The sequence below is a fragment of the Pleurodeles waltl genome, chromosome 7 (assembly GCF_031143425.1).
Source record: "Pleurodeles waltl isolate 20211129_DDA chromosome 7, aPleWal1.hap1.20221129, whole genome shotgun sequence".
In the NCBI taxonomy this organism is placed as follows: Eukaryota; Metazoa; Chordata; class Amphibia; order Caudata; family Salamandridae; genus Pleurodeles; species Pleurodeles waltl.
Window position 1 is genome coordinate 628735173 of NC_090446.1, and position 15630 is coordinate 628750802.

Genomic DNA, 15630 nt, shown 5'->3' on the forward strand with positions numbered 1-15630 from the left:
TCTGCCCCCAAGGAGGGCAGAAGCCTCTAGGCGCCAGGGCTAATTTTATTTTTTGTTTTGTTTTTTAGAGATGGGGAGCGACCCCTTAGCCAAGGGTCGCTCCCCTGGGGGGCACATTGGATTTAGACTATTTCTGCCCCTCTTGAGGGCAGATCGGCTGATTTTTGTTAGGTCAATCTGCCCCCAAGAGGTCCAGAAACCACTAGGCACCGGGGATCTTAGGCAAGGGTCGCTCCCCGAGGATGTGGGGGGCAAATTTATTTTAGGCCATTTCTGCCCCTCCTGGGGGCAGATCAGCCTATTGTTACTAGGCCGATCTGCCCCGATTTTTTTTTTCAAAAAAAAAATCCAAAATAAGAGGATGGGGGTATGGCCATACCCCCACCCCAAATGAATGGGGCCAAAGTTGTTCTGCCTACCAGTGGGCGGATGGGGCAATTACCCCTAATCTACACTCCGGGGGGCAGAAAGTCTACTAGATGCCAGGGAATTAAAAAAAAAAAAAAAAAAAAATTGGGTTGGTGGCTACCAACCAGTATGGGCCTGGTTACGCCCCCACCTCTACTGAAGGGGGTAACAGTCTTTCAGCTCTCCCCCGCACTCTAAAACATCTTATCCCATAGCAAGCAAGAAGACATTTGATTATTTTGAGTTTTCGTTTTACTTTTGGGCCATGAGAGCTTTGGCTTACTCTCAAAATCGTCCCGCTTGGAATGGTGAGGGCTGCACTTTATGGACTTTGGGACGCTGCCATGTAGAAAAATCCACAAGACCTAGACACATCTGAAAACTAAACATCTGGGTGATTCTAGAGTGGTGTGTTTCACATGCACCCTGCACCATTTTTGTACCCACAATCCCCTGCAAACCTCCAACTTTGCTGGAAATCACACATTTTTCAAAAGTTTTTGTGATGGAACCTTCCGGAATCTGCAGGAATCCACAAAATTCCTACCACCCAGCATTGTCTCATCTATACCGATCAAAATTCTGCTGCACTTGTCAGCCTAAAAATGTTTTTTTGCAAGCTGCCCCTTTGGACCCTCTTTGGTTCCCCCTCAATATCGACATGTTTTTGGCTCTTCCCTTTCACAAGCACTTGGCCCACCTACACAAATGAGGAATCATTTTTACCGGGAGACTAAGGGGAAAATTGGATGGTATGAAATGTGTCCCAGTGCGGTGATCCCACACAGAAATGTGGGAAAAATGTGATTTTTTAGCTACATTTGAGGTTTGCTGAGGATTCTGGGTAAGCAAACATTGGGGATCCACGCAAGTTAAACCTCACTTGACTCCCTCGGGTGTCTAGTTTTCAGAAATGTCTGGGTTTGGTAGGTTTCCCTAGAAAGCTGCTGAGCACAGGACCAAAAACGCAGGTGCCCCCCGCAAAAACAGGTAGTTTTGTATTTGATAATTTTGATGTGTCCAGATAGTGTTTTGGGGCATTTCCTTTTGCGGGCAGTAGGCCCACCCACAAAAGTGAGGTACCATTTTTATCGGGAGACTTGGGGTAACGCTGGGTGGAAGGAAAGTTGTGGCTGCTCTCTGATTCAGGAACTTTTTGTCACCGAAATGAGAAGAAAAGGTGTTTTTTCAGCCAAATTTTGAGGTTTGTAAAGGATTCTGGGTAACAGAATCTGGTCAGAGCCCCATAAGTCACCCCATCTTGGATTCCCTTAGGTGTCTAGTTTTCAAAACTGTGCAGGTTTGGTAAGTTTCCCTAGGTGCCGGCTGAGCTAGAGGCCAAAATCCACAGCTAGGTGCTTTGCAGTGAGGACCTGGCTTGGCAGTTCGGTCTGGACTGTTCCCATGAGGAACAGGGTCAAGACTGATTTGCATATGGCTGGGTCCAAACTGGGGTGGCATGGTGAGCAAAAGAACGATGGATTAAACCCAGATCTATGACTGGGGGTGAGTGTTTGACAATGTTCAGCATTCCTTCCATCACTTGTTTTTGCTTTGTCGCCCTAAGTGGGAAGGGTATGCCCAGACGTGGGTCCCGTGCTTCCCATGCCACTGGATTCAAGCTAGCCTGGCTGATGAGGGGTGAAACCCCGAAACCGGTCCCAGGATGCTTGTTTCCGGTCCAGTGAGGACCTGGCTTGGCAGTTCGGTCTGGACTGTTCCCATGAGGAACAGGGTCAAGACTGATTTGCATATGGCTGGGTCCAAACTGGGGTGGCATGGTGAGCAAAAGAACGATGGATTAAACCCAGATCTATGACTGGGGGTGAGTGTTTGACAATGTTCAGCATTCCGTCCATCACTTGTTGTTTTTGCTTTGTCGCCCTAAGTGGGAAGGGTATGCCCAGACGTGGGTCCCGTGCTTCCCATGCCACTGGATTCAAGCTAGCCTGGCTGATGAAGGGTGAAACCCCGAAACCGGTCCCAGGATGCTTGTTTCCGGTCCAGTGAGGAACTGGCTTGGCAGTTCGGTCTGGACTGTTCCCATGAGGAACAGGGTCAAGACTGATTTGCATATGGCTGGGTCCAAACTGGGGTGGCATGGTGAGCAAAAGAACAATGGATTAAACCCAGATCTATTACTGGGGGTGAGTGTTTGACAATGTTCAGCATTCCGTCCATCACTTGTTGTTTTTGCTTTGCAAAAAACACCTCTGTTTTCTTTGTGAAAATTTGATGTGCCCACGTTGTGTTTTAGGGCTTTTTCTGTTGCAGGCGCTAGGCCTACCCCAACAAGTGAGGTACCATTTTTATTGGGAGACAGTGGGAATTGCTGGGAGAAAGGAAATTTGTGGCTCCACTCTGATTCCAGAACTTTCTGTCACCGAAATGAGAGGAAAAAGTGTTTTTTTGGCCAAATTTTGAGGTTTGCAGAGGATTCTGGGTAACAGAATCTGGTCAGAGCCCCATAAGTCACCCCATGTTGGATTCCCCTAGGTGTCTAGTTTTCAAAACTGCGCAGGTTTGGTAGGATTCCCCAGGTGCCTGCTGAGCTAGAGGCCAAAATCTCCAGCTAGGTGCTTTGCAAAAAACAGATCTGTTTTCTTTGTGAAAATGTGATGTGTCCACGTTGTGTTTTTGGGCTTTTCCTGTCACGGGTGCTAGGCCTACCCCCACAAGTGAGGTACCATTTTTATCAGGAGAAATGGGGAAATGCTGGGTGGAAGGAAATTTGTGGCTCCTCTCTGATTCCAGAACTTTCTGTCACCGAAATGAGAGGAAAAAGTGTTTTTTTTGGCCAAATTTTGAGGTTTGCAGAGGATTCTTGGTAACAGAATCTGGTCAGAGCCCCACAAGTCACCACATCTTGAATTCCCCTAGGTGTCTAGTTTTCAAAACTGCGCAGATTTGCTAGGTTTCCCTAGGTGCCGGCTGAGCTAGAGGCCAATATCCACAGCTAGGTGCTTTGCAGAAAACAGCTCTGTTTTCTTTGTGAAAATGTGATGTGTCCACATTGTGTTTTGGGGCTTTTCCTGTCGCGGGCACCAGGCCTACCCCCACAAGTGAGGTACCATTTTTATCGGGAGACATGGGGGAAAGCTGGGTGTAAGGGAAATTTTGGCTCTTCTCTGATTCCAGAACTTTCTGTAACCAAAATGAGAGAAAAGTGTTTGTTTGGCCATATTTTGAGGTTTGCAAAGGATTCTGGGTAACAGAACCTTGTCAGAACCCCACAGTCACCCCATCTTGGATTCCCCGAGGTGTCTAGTTTTTAAAACTGTGCAGGTTTGCTAGGTTTCCTTAGGGGCCGGCTGAGCTAGAGGCCAAAATCCACAGCTAGGCACTTCACAAAAACCAGCTCTGTTTTCTTTGTGAAAATGTGATGTGTCAACGTTGTGTTTTGGGGCTTTTCCTGTCGGTGGCGCTAGGCTTACCCCCACAAGTGAGGTACCATTTTTATCGGGAGACATGGGAGAACGCTGGGTGGAAGGAAATTTGTGGCTCCTCTCTGATTCCAGAACTTTCTTTCACCGAAATGAGAGGAAAAAGTGTTTTTTTTGGCCAAATTTTGAGGTTTGCAGAGGGTTCTGGGTAACAGAATCTGGTCAGAGCCCCACCAGTCACCCCATCTTGGATTCCCCTAGGTGTCTAGTTTTCAAAACTGTGCAGGTTTGCTAGGTTTCCCTAGGTGCCGGCTGATCTAGAGGCCAAAATCTACAGCTAGGTGCTTTGCAAAAAAACAGCTCTGTTTTCTTTGTGAAAATGTGATGTGTCCACATTGTGTTTTAGAGCTTTTCCTGATGCGGGCGCTAGGCCTACCCCCACAAGTGAAGTACCATTTTTATCAGGAGACATGGGGAAATGCTGGGTGGAAGGAAATGTGTGGCTCCTCTCTAATTCCAGAACTTTCTGTGACTGAAATGAGAGGAAAAAGTGTTTTTTTGGCCAAATTTTGAGGTTTGCAGAGGATTCTGGGTAACAGAATCTGGTCAGAGCCCCACAAGTCACCCCATCTTGAATTCCCCTAGGTGTCTAGTTTTCAAAACTGCGCAGATTTGCTAGGTTTCCCTAGGTGCCGGCTGAGCTAGAGATCAAAATCCACAGCTAGGTGCTTTGCAAAAAACAGCTCTGTTTTCTTTGTGAAAATGTGATGTGTCCACATTGTGTTTTGGGGCTTTTCCTGTCACGGGCGCCAGGCCTACCCCCACAAGTGAGGTACCATTTTTATCGGGAGACATGGGGGAAGGCTGGGTGTAAGGGAAATTTTGGCTCTTCTCTGATTCCAGAACTTTCCGTAACCAAAATGAGAGAAAAGTGTTTGGCCATATTTTGAGGTTTGCAAAGGATTTTGGGTAACAGAACCTTGTCAGAACCCCACAGTCACCCCATCTTGGATTCCCTGAGGTGTCTAGTTTTTTAAACTGTGCAGGTTTGCTAGGTTTCCTTAGGGGCCGGCTGAGCTAGAGGCCAAAATCCACAGCTAGGCACCTCACAAAAAACAGCTCTGTTTTCTTTGTGAAAATGTGATGTGTCAACGTTGTGTTTTGGGGCTTTTCCTGTCGGTGGCGCTAGGCTTACCCCCACAAGTGAGGTACCATTTTTATCGGGAGACATGGGAGAACGCTGGGTGGAAGTAAATTTGTGGCTCCTCTCTGATTCCAGAACTTTCTTTCACTGAAATGAGAGGAAAAAGTGGTTGTTTTGGCCAAATTTTGAGGTTTGCAGAGGATTCTGGGTAACAGAATCTGGTCAGAGCCCCACCAGTCACCCCATCTTGGATTCCCCTAGGTGTCTAGTTTTCAAAACTGTGCAGGTTTGCTAGGTTTCCCTAGGTGCCGGCTGAGCTAGAGGCCAAAATCTACAGCTAGGTGCTTTGCAAAAAAAACAGCTCTGTTTTATGTGTGAAAATGTGATGTGTCCACATTGTGTTTTAGAGCTTTTCCTGATGCGGGCGCAAGGCCTACCCACACAAGTGAAGTACCATTTTTATCAGGTGACATGGGGAAATGCTGGGTGGAAGGAAATGTGTGGCTCCTCTCTAATTCCAGAACTTTCTGTCACTGAAATGAGAGGAAAAAGTGTTTCTTTTGGCCAAATTTTGAGGTTTGCAGAGGATTCTGTGTAACAGAATCTGGTCAGAGCCCCACAAGTCACCCCATCTTGGATTCCCCTAGGTGTCTAGTTTTCAAAACTGCACAGTTTTGCTAGGTTTCCCTAAGTGCCAGCTGAGCTAAAGGCCAAAATCTACAGCTAGGCACTTTGCAAAAAAACAGCTCTGTTTTCTTTGTGAAAATGTGATGTGTCCACATTGTGTTTTAGGGCTTTTTCTGTTGCGGGCGCTAGGCCTACCCCCACAAGTGAGGTACCATTTTTATCAGGAGACATGGGGAATTGCTGGGAGAAAGGAAATTTGTGGCTCCTCTCTGATTCCAGAACTTTCTGTCACCGAAATGAGAGGAAAAAGTGTTTTTTTTGGCCAAATTGTGAGGTTTGCAGAGGATTCTGGGTAACAGAATCTGGTCAGAGCCCCACAAGTCACCCCATCTTGGATTCCCCTTGTGTCTAGTTTTCAAAACTATGCAGGTTTGCTATGTTTCCCTATGTGCCGGCTGAGCTAGAGGCCAAAATCTACAGCTAGGCACTTTCCAAAAACCAGCTCTGTTTTCTTTGTGAAAATGTGATGTGTCCACGTTGTGTTTTGGGGCTTTTCCTGTAGCGGGCGCTAGGCCTACCCCCACAAGTGAGGTACCATATTTATCGGGAGACATGGGGAATTGCTGAGAGAAAGGACATTTGTGGCTCCACTCTGATTCCAGAACTTTCTGTCACCGAAATGAGAGGAAAAAGTGTTTTTATTTGGCCAAATTGTGAGGTTTGCAGAGGATTCTGGGTAACAGAATCATGTCAGATCCCCACAAGTCACCCCGTCTTGGATTCCCCTTGGTGTCTAGTTTTCAAAACTGTGCAGGTTTGCTATGTTTCCCTAGGTGACGGCTGAGCTAGAGTCCAAAATCTACAGCTAGGCACTTTCCAAAAACCAGCTCTGTTTTCTTTGTGAAAATGTGATGTGTCCACGTTGTGTTTTGGGGCTTTTCCTGTAGCGGGCGCTAGCCCTACCCCACAAGTGAGGTACCATATTTATCGGGAGACATGGGGAAATGCTGAGAGAAAGGAAATTTGTGGCTCCTCTATGATTCCAGAACTTTCTGTCACCGAAATAAGAAGAAAAAGTGTTTTTTTTGCCACATTTTGAGGTTTGCAGAGGTTTCTGGGTAACAGAATCTGGTCGGAGCCCCACCAGTCACCCCATCTTGGATTCCCCTAGGTGTCTAGTTTTCAAAACTGTGCAGGTTTGCTAGGTTTCCCTAGGTGCCGGCTGAGCTAGAGGCCAAAATCTACAGCTAGGTGCTTTGCAAAAGAAACAGCTCTGTTTTCTGTGTGAAAATGTGATGTGTCCACATTGTGTTTTAGAGCTTTTCCTGATGCGGGCGCAAGGCCTACCCACACAAGTGAAGTACCATTTTTATCAGGTGACATGGGGAAATGCTGGGTGGAAGGAAATGTGTGGCTCCTCTCTAATTCCAGAACTTTCTGTCACTGAAATGAGAGGAAAAAGTGTTTTTTTTGGCCAAATTTTGAGGTTTGCAGAGGATTCTGGGTAACAGAATCTGGTCAGAGCCCCACAAGTCACCCCATCTTGGATTCCCCTAGGTGTCTAGTTTTCAAAACTGCACAGTTTTGCTAGGTTTCCCTAAGTGCCAGCTGAGCTAAAGGCCAAAATCTACAGCTAGGCACTTTGCAAAAAAACAGCTCTGTTTTCTTTGTGAAAATGTGATGTGTCCACATTGTGTTTTAGGGCTTTTTCTGTTGCGGGCGCTAGGCCTACCCCCACAAGTGAGGTACCATTTTTATCGGGAGACATGGGGAATTGCTGGGAGAAAGGAAATTTGTGGCTCCTCTCTGATTCCAGAACTTTCTGTCACCGAAATGAGAGGAAAAAGTGTTTTTTTTGGCCAAATTGTGAGGTTTGCAGAGGATTCTGGGTAACAGAATCTGGTCAGAGCCCCACAAGTCACCCCATCTTGGATTCCCCTTGTGTCTAGTTTTCAAAACTATGCAGGTTTGCTATGTTTCCCTATGTGCCAGCTGAGCTAGAGGCCAAAATCTACAGCTAGACACTTTCCAAAAACCAGCTCTGTTTTCTTTGTGAAAATGTGATGTGTCCACGTTGTGTTTTGGGGCTTTTCCTGTAGCGGGCGCTAGGCCTACCCCCACAAGTGAGGTACCATATTTATCGGGAGACATGGGGAATTGCTGAGAGAAAGGACATTTGTGGCTCCACTCTGATTCCAGAACTTTTTGTCACCGAAATGAGAGGAAAAAGTGTTTTTATTTGGCCAAATTGTGAGGTTTGCAGAGGATTCTGGGTAACAGAATCAGGTCAGATCCCCACAAGTCACCCCGTCTTGGATTCCCCTTGGTGTCTAGTTTTCAAAACTGTGCAGGTTTGCTATGTTTCCCTAGGTGACGGCTGAGCTAGAGGCCAAAATCTACAGCTAGGTGCTTTGCACAAAACAGCTCTGTTTACATTGAAAATGTGATATGTCCACGCTGTGTTTTAGGGCTTTTCCTGTTGCGAGCGCTAGGCCTACCCCCACAAGTGAGGTACCATTTTTATCGGGAGACATGGGGAATTGGTGGGAGAAAGGAAATTTGTGGCTCCTCTCTGATTCCAGAACTTTCTGTCACAGAAATGAGAGGAAAAAGTGTTTTTTTTGGCCAAATTGTGAGGTTTGCAGAGGATTCTGGGTAACAGAATCTCATCAGAGCCCCACAAGTCACACCATCTTGGATTCCCCTTGGTGTCTAGTTTTCAAAACTGTGCAGGTTTGCTAGGTTTCCCTAGGTACCGGCTGAGCTAGGGTATAAAAACTACAGCTAGGTGCTTTGCAAAAAAACAGCTCTGTTTTCTTTGTGAAAATGTGATGTGTCCACATTGTGTTTTAGAGCTTTTCCTGATGCGGGCGCTAGGCCTACCCCCACAAGTGAGGTACCATTTTTATCAGGAGACATGGGGAATTGCTGGGTGGAAGGAAATTTGTGGCTCCTCTCTGATTCCAGAACTTTCTGTCACCGAAATGAGAGGAAAAAGTGTTTTTTTTGGCCAAATTGTGAGGTTTGCAGAGGATTCTGGGTAACAGAATCTGGTCAGAGCCCCGCAAGTCACCCCATCTTGGATTCCCCTTGTGTCTAGTTTTCAAAACTATGCAGGTTTGCTATGTTTCCCTATGTTCCGGCTGAGCTAGAGGCCAAAATCTACAGCTAGGCACTTTCCAAAAACCAGCTCTGTTTTCTTTGTGAAAATGTGATGTGTCCACGTAGTGTTTTGGGGCTCTTCCTGTAGCGGGCGCTAGGCCTACCCCCACAAGTGAGGTACCATATTTATCAGGAGACATGGGGAATTGCTGAGAGAAAGGAAATTTGTGGCTCCTCTCTGATTCCAGAACTTTCTGTCACCGAAATGAGAGGAAATTAGTTTTTTTGGCCAAATTGTGAGGTTTGCAGAGGATTCTGGGTAACAGAATCTGGTCAGAGCCCCACAAGTCACCCCATCTTGGATTCCCCTTGGTGTCTAGTTTTCAAAACTGTGCAGGTTTTTTATGTTTCCCTACGTGCCGGCTGAGCTAGAGGCCAAAATCAACAGCTAGGCACTTTCCAAAAACCAGCTCTGTTTTCTTTGTGAAAATGTGATGTGTCCACGTTGTGTTTTGGGGCTTTTCCTGTAGTGGGCGCTAGCCCTACTCCAAAAGTAAGGTACCATTTTTATCGGGAGACATGGGGAATTGCTGAGAGAAAGGAAATTTGTGGCTCCTCTATGATTCCAGAACTTTCTGTCACCGAAATAAGAAGAAAAAGTGTTTTTTTTGGCCAAATTTTGAGGTTTGCAGAGGATTCTGGGTAACAGAATCTGGTCAAAGCCCCACAAGTCACCCCATCTTGGATTCCGCTAGGTGTCTAGTTTTCAAAACTGTGCAGGTTTGCTAGGTTTCCCCAGGTGCCGGCTGAGCTAGAGGCCAAAATCTACAGCTAGGTGCTTTGCAAAAAAACAGCTCTGTTTACTTTGTGAAAATGTTATGTGTCCACGTTGTGTTTTAGGGCTTTACCTGTTGCGGGCGCTAGGCCTACCCCCACAAGTGAGGTACCATTTTTATCGGGAGACATGGGGAATTGGTGGGAGAAAGGAAATTTGTGGCTCCTCTCTGATTCCAGAACTTTCTGTCACCGAAATGAGAGGAAAAAGTGTTTTTTTTTTGGCCAAATTGTGAGGTTTGCAGAGGATTCTGGGTAACAGAATCTAGTCAGAGCCCCACAAGTCACCCCATCTTGGATTCCCCTTGTGTCTAGTTTTCAAAACTATGCAGGTTTGCTATGTTTCCCTATGTGCCGGCTGAGCTAGAGGCCAAAATCTACAGCTAGGCACTTTCCAAAAACCAGCTCTGTTTTCTTTGTGAAAATGTGATGTGTCCACGTTGTGTTTTGGGGCTTTTCCTGTAGCGGGCGCTAGGCCTACCCCCACAAGTGAGGTACCATATTTATCGGGAGACATGGGGAATTGCTGAGAGAAAGGAAATTTGTGGCTCCTCTCTGATTCCAGAACTTTCTGGCACCGAAATGAGAGGAAATTAGTTTTTTTTGGCCAAATTGTGAGGTTTGCAGAGGATTCTGGGTAACAGAATCTGGTCAGAGCCCCACAAGTCACCCCATCTTGGATTCCCCTTGGTGTCTAGTTTTCAAAACTGTGCAGGTTTTTTATGTTTCCCTACGTGCCGGCTGAGCTAGAGGCCTAAATCAACAGCTAGGCACTTTCCAAAAACTAGCTCTGTTTTCTCTGTGAAAATGTGATGTGTCCACGTTGTGTTTTGGGGCTTTTCCTGTTGCGGGAGCTAGGCCTACACCCACAAGTGAGGTACCATATTTATCGGGAGACATGGGTTATTGCTGGGAGAAAGGAAATTTGTGGCTCCACTCTGATTCCAGAACTTTCTGTCACCGAAATGAGAGGAAAAAGTTTTTTGGGCCAAATTGTGAGGTTTGCAGAGGATTCTGGGTAACAGAATCAGGTCAGAGCCCCACAAGTCACCCCGTCTTGGATTCCCCTTGGTGTCAAGTTTTAAAAACTGTGCAGGTTTGCTATGTTTCCCTAGGTGACGGCTGAGCTAGAGTCCAAAATCTACAGCTAGGCACTTTCCGAAAATCAGCTCTGTTTTCTTTGTGAAAATGTGATGTGTCCACGTTGTGTTTTGGGGCTTTTCCTGTACTGGGCGCTAGCCCTACCCCACAAGTGAGGTACCATATTTATCGGGAGACATGGGGAATTGCTGGGAGAAAGGAAATGTGTGGCTCCTTTCTGATTCCAGAACTTTCTGTCACCGAAATGAGAGTAAAGAGTGTTTTTTTGGCCAAATTTTAAAGTTTGCAGAGGATTCTGGGTAACAGAATCTAGTCAGAGCCCCACAAGTCACCCCATCTTGGATTCCCCTAGGTGTCTAGTTTTCAAAACTGTGCAGGTTTGCTAGGTTTACCTAGGTGCCGGCTGAGCTAGAGTACAAAATATACAGCTAGGCACTTTGCAAAAAACAGCTCTGTTTTCTTTGTGAAAATGTGATGTGTCCACGTTGTGTTTTAGGGCTTTTTCTGTTGCGGGCGCTAGGCCTACCCCCACAAGTGAGGTACCATTTTTATCGGGAGACATGGGGAATTGCTGGGAGAAAGGAAATTTGTGGCTCCTCTCTGATTCCAGAACTTTCTGTCACCGAAATGAGAGGAAAAAGTGTTTTTTGGCCAAATTTTGAGGTTTGCAGAGGATTCTGGGTAACAGAATCTAGTCAGATCCCCACAAGTCACCCCATCTTGGATTCCCCTAGGTGTCTAGTTTTCAAAACTGTGCAGGTTTGCTAGATTTCCCTAGGTGCCAGCTGAGCTAGAGGCCAAAATCTACAGCTAGGCACTTTCCAAAAAACAGCTCTGTTTTCTTTGTGAAAATGTGATGTGTCCACGTTGTGTTTTGGGGCTTTTCCTGTTGCGGGCGCTAGGCCTACCCCCACAAGTGAGGTACCATTTTTATCAGGAGACATGGGGAAATGCTGGGTGGGAGGAAATTAATGGCTCCTCTCTGATTCCAGAACTTTCTGTCACCGAAATGAGAGGAAAAAGTGTTTTTTTTGGCCAAATTTTGAGGTTTGCAGAGGATTCTGGGTAACAGAATCTGGTCAGAGCTCCACAAGTCACCCCATCTTGGATTCCCCCAGGTGTCTAGTTTTCAAAACTGCACAGTTTTGTTAGGTTTCCCTAGGTGCAGGCTGAGCTAGAGGCCAAAATCTACAGCTAGGCACTTTGCAAAAAACAGCTCTGTTTTCTTTGTGAAAATGTGATGTGTCCACGTTGTGTTTTGGGGCTTTTTCTGTTGCGGGCGCTAGGTCTACCCCCACAAGTGAGGTACCATTTTTATCGGGAGACATGGGGAAACGCTGGGTGGAAGGAAATTTGTGGCTCCTCTCTCTTTCCTGAACTTTCTGTCACTGAAATGAGAGCAAAAAGTGTTTTTTTGGCCACATTTTGAGGTTTGCAGAGGATTCTGGGTAACAGAATCTCGTCAGAGCCCCACAAGTCACCCCATCTTGGATTCCCCTAGGTGTCTAGTTTTCAAAACTGTGCAGGTTTGGTAGGTTTACCCAGGTGCCGTCTGAGCTAGAGGTCAAAATATACAGCTAGACACTTTGCAAAAAACAGCTCTGTTTTCTTTCTGAAAATGTGATGTGTCCACGTTCTGTTTTAGGGCTTACCTGTTGCGGGCGCTAGGCCTACCCCCACAAGTGAGGTACCATTTTTATCAGGAGACATGGGGAAATGCTGGGTGGAAGGAAATTTGTGGCTCCTCTCTGATTCCAGAACTTTCTGTCACCGAAATGAGAGGAAAAAGTGTTTTTTTTGGCCAAATATTGAGGTTTGCAGAGGATTCTGGGTAACTGAATCTAGTCAGAGATCCACAAGTCACCCCATCTTGGATTCCCCCAGGTGTCTAGTTTTCAAACCTGCACAGTTTTGCTAGGTTTCCCTAGGTGCCGGCTGAGCTAGAGGCCAAAATCTACAGCTAGGCACTTTGCAAAAAACAGCTCTGTTTTCTTTGTGAAAATGTGATGTGTCCACGTTGTGTTTTGGGGCTTTTTCTGTTGCGGGCGCTAGGTCTACCCCCACAAGTGAGGTACCATTTTTATCGGGAGACATGGGGAAACGCTGGGTGGAAGGAAATTTGTGGCTTCTCTCTGATTCCTGAACTTTCTGTCACTGAAATGAGAGCAAAAAGTGTTTTTTTGGCCAAATTTTGAGGTTTGCAGAGGATTCTGGGTAACAGAATCCAGTCAGAGCCCCACAAGTCACCCCATCTTGGATTCCCCTAGGTGTCTAGTTTTCAAAACTGTGCAGGTTTGGTAGGTTTACTCAGGTGCCAGCTGAGCTAGAGGCCAAAATCTACAGCTAGGCACTTTGCAAAAAACAGCTCTGTTTTCTTTCTGAAAATGTGATGTGTCCACGTTCTGTTTTAGGGCTTACCTGTTGAGTGCGCTAGGCCTACCCCCACAAGTGAGGTACCATTTTTATCAGGAGACATGGGGAAATGCTGGGTGGAAGGAAATTTGTGGCTCCTCTCTGATTCCAGAACTTTCTGTCACCGAAATGAGAGGAAAAAGTGTTTTTTTGGCCAAATTTTGAGGTTTGCAGAGGATTCTGGGTAACAGAATCTCGTCAGAGCCCCACAAGTCACCCCATCTTGGATTCCTCTAGGTGTCTAGTTTTCAAAACTGTGCAGTTTTGCTAGGTTTCAATAGGTGCCGGGTGAGCTAGAGGCCAAAATCTACAGCTAGGTGCTTTGCAAAAAACAGCTCTATTTTCTTTGTGAAAATGTGATGTGTCCACGTTGTGTTTTAGGGCTTTTCCTGTTGCGGGCGCTAGGCCTACCCCCACAAGTGAGGTACCATTTTTATCGGGAGACAAGGGGAATTGCTGGGAGAAAGGAAATGTGTGGCTCCTTTCTGATTCCAGAACTTTCTGTCACCGAAATGAGAGGAAAGAGTGTTTTTTTGGCCAAATTTTGAGGTTTGCAGCGGATTCTGGGTAACAGAATCTAGTCAGAGCCCCACAAGTCACCCCATCTTGGATTCCCCTTGTGTCTAGTTTTCAAAACTATGCAGGTTTGCTATGTTTCCCTATGTGCCAGCTGAGCTAGAGGCCAAAATCTACAGCTAGACACTTTCCAAAAACCAGCTCTGTTTTCTTTGTGAAAATGTGATGTGTCCACGTTGTGTTTTGGGGCTTTTCCTGTAGCGGGCGCTAGGCCTACCCCCACAAGTGAGGTACCATATTTATCGGGAGACATGGGGAATTGCTGAGAGAAAGGACATTTGTGGCTCCACTCTGATTCCAGAACTTTTTGTCACCGAAATGAGAGGAAAAAGTGTTTTTATTTGGCCAAATTGTGAGGTTTGCAGAGGATTCTGGGTAACAGAATCAGGTCAGATCCCCACAAGTCACCCCGTCTTGGATTCCCCTTGGTGTCTAGTTTTCAAAACTGTGCAGGTTTGCTATGTTTCCCTAGGTGACGGCTGAGCTAGAGGCCAAAATCTACAGCTAGGTGCTTTGCACAAAACAGCTCTGTTTACATTGAAAATGTGATATGTCCACGCTGTGTTTTAGGGCTTTTCCTGTTGCGAGCGCTAGGCCTACCCCCACAAGTGAGGTACCATTTTTATCGGGAGACATGGGGAATTGGTGGGAGAAAGGAAATTTGTGGCTCCTCTCTGATTCCAGAACTTTCTGTCACCGAAATGAGAGGAAAAAGTGTTTTTTTTGGCCAAATTGTGAGGTTTGCAGAGGATTCTGGGTAACAGAATCTCATCAGAGCCCCACAAGTCACACCATCTTGGATTCCCCTTGGTGTCTAGTTTTCAAAACTGTGCAGGTTTGCTAGGTTTCCCTAGGTACCGGCTGAGCTAGAGTATAAAAACTACAGCTAGGTGCTTTGCAAAAAAACAGCTCTGTTTTCTTTGTGAAAATGTGATGTGTCCACATTGTGTTTTAGAGCTTTTCCTGATGCGGGCGCTAGGCCTACCCCCACAAGTGAGGTACCATTTTTATCAGGAGACATGGGGAATTGCTGGGTGGAAGGAAATTTGTGGCTCCTCTCTGATTCCAGAACTTTCTGTCACCGAAATGAGAGGAAAAAGTGTTTTTTTTGGCCAAATTGTGAGGTTTGCAGAGGATTCTGGGTAACAGAATCTGGTCAGAGCCCCGCAAGTCACCCCATCTTGGATTCCCCTTGTGTCTAGTTTTCAAAACTATGCAGGTTTGCTATGTTTCCCTATGTTCCGGCTGAGCTAGAGGCCAAAATCTACAGCTAGGCACTTTCCAAAAACCAGCTCTGTTTTCTTTGTGAAAATGTGATGTGTCCACGTTGTGTTTTGGGGCTTTTTCTGTTGCGGGCGCTAGGTCTACCCCCACAAGTGAGGTACCATTTGTATCGGGAGACATGGGGAAACGCTGGGTGGAAGGAAATTTGTGGCTCCTCTCTCTTTCCTGAACTTTCTGTCACTGAAATGAGAGCAAAAAGTGTTTTTTTGGCCACATTTTGAGGTTTGCAGAGGATTCTGGGTAACAGAATCTCGTCAGAGCCCCACAAGTCACCCCATCTTGGATTCCCCTAGGTGTCTAGTTTTCAAAACTGTGCAGGTTTGGTAGGTTTACCCAGGTGCCGTCTGAGCTAGAGGTCAAAATATACAGCTAGACACTTTGCAAAAAACAGCTCTGTTTTCTTTCTGAAAATGTGATGTGTCCACGTTCTGTTTTAGGGCTTACCTGTTGCGGGCGCTAGGCCTACCCCCACAAGTGAGGTACCATTTTTATCAGGAGACATGGGGAAATGCTGGGTGGAAGGAAATTTGTGGCTCCTCTCTGATTCCAGAACTTTCTGTCACCGAAATGAGAGGAAAAAGTGTTTTTTTTGGCCAAATATTGAGGTTTGCAGAGGATTCTGGGTAACTGAATCTAGTCAGAGATCCACAAGTCACCCCATCTTGGATTCCCCCAGGTGTCTAGTTTTCAAACCTGCACAGTTTTGCTAGGTTTCCCTAGGTGCCGGCTGAGCTAGAGGCCAAAATCTACAGCTAGGCA